At 37.8% G+C, this 1,039-nt stretch overlaps 1 protein-coding gene across 1 annotated transcript in view; it reads right to left on the bottom strand.

Moving 5' to 3' along the window:
* Positions 1-1,039, bottom strand: part of Catsperg (cation channel sperm associated auxiliary subunit gamma) — a 29,842-nt gene that overhangs the window by 9,727 nt on the left and 19,076 nt on the right. The window lies entirely within an intron of this gene.

Genomic DNA, 1,039 nt, shown 5'->3' with positions numbered 1-1,039 from the left:
AAAAAATAAAAATAAAAAAAAAAAGTCAAGCTTGTAGTCGTGTTTGTTAGGTTTTCTAGATGTACAAAGATATATTTCAGAAGGATAGATATGCTTCAAATCTTTCAAAGACTAACAGAATATAGCATTTAAAATGTTTAAGAACTTAGGAGTTTTCATGACAGTGAGACACAACTGCATCTGGCAGCACCAATCTACTTCAAGAGGATGATGGACATCGAAGAGGCTCCTTATGGAGTTTGTTAGCCATTTGGGCAAGAAACTGCTCTTGCCTGGACTGCTTGATGTTTTGCTGTATGAAATGGACATGCAGGACCCACAGAGAAATGACTGCTGCGCTTGCCTAAAGGTGACACAATCCTTTACGGTACCTGTTTCATGAAAGAGTCTGCTAGACATTCTGCAGGATACAGAAAAAAGTGACTGACAAACTGCCAATATAGGTGGAAATGTCTTTGAAATTTCCTGATTCATGGAAAGGTCTGCCAGATGCTATGGGCCTGTAGGTTAAATATTGGGTGCCCCAGGATACAGAAGAACTCTGGGTGACTGTCTAGGCAGTGAGATGTCTCTGTCAATTTTAGAGTTTTTGAAGTTGCTTACAATGCACTTCCTGCTTACTTAGGTAATATTTTATCCTTCTGGAATCTTTGCTGGAGTTGAGAATAGATAGTTGTTATTATAGTTTTCCTTAGTTATGATAAAAGATAAAGTATATATAAATATTTTAACTGTAATTCTTGCTTGATACCTGTTTTGTTATATGTAATTTAACTTTGCTAATGTTAAAACCTTCCTTTTTATTTAGACAGAAAGAGGAGATGATGTGGGATTCCCCTCTGAATCCTTTGAATATCACTGGTTAACAAAGAAGCTGATTTGGGCCTATTGAAGTGCAGAATAGGGCAAGGCAGGAATTCCAGGCAGATAGAGGATGAAAGGAGGCAAAGTAAGAGAAAAGCCATGTAGTCATCACAGGAGACAGACGCTGAATGGAACCTTACTGAGCTGCAATACACAGACTAACAGAAATGGGTTA

This window comes from Microtus ochrogaster, linkage group LG4 (assembly GCF_000317375.1).
Source record: "Microtus ochrogaster isolate Prairie Vole_2 linkage group LG4, MicOch1.0, whole genome shotgun sequence".
In the NCBI taxonomy this organism is placed as follows: domain Eukaryota; kingdom Metazoa; phylum Chordata; class Mammalia; order Rodentia; family Cricetidae; genus Microtus; species Microtus ochrogaster.
This window is presented reverse-complemented; position numbering and strand designations above follow the sequence as displayed.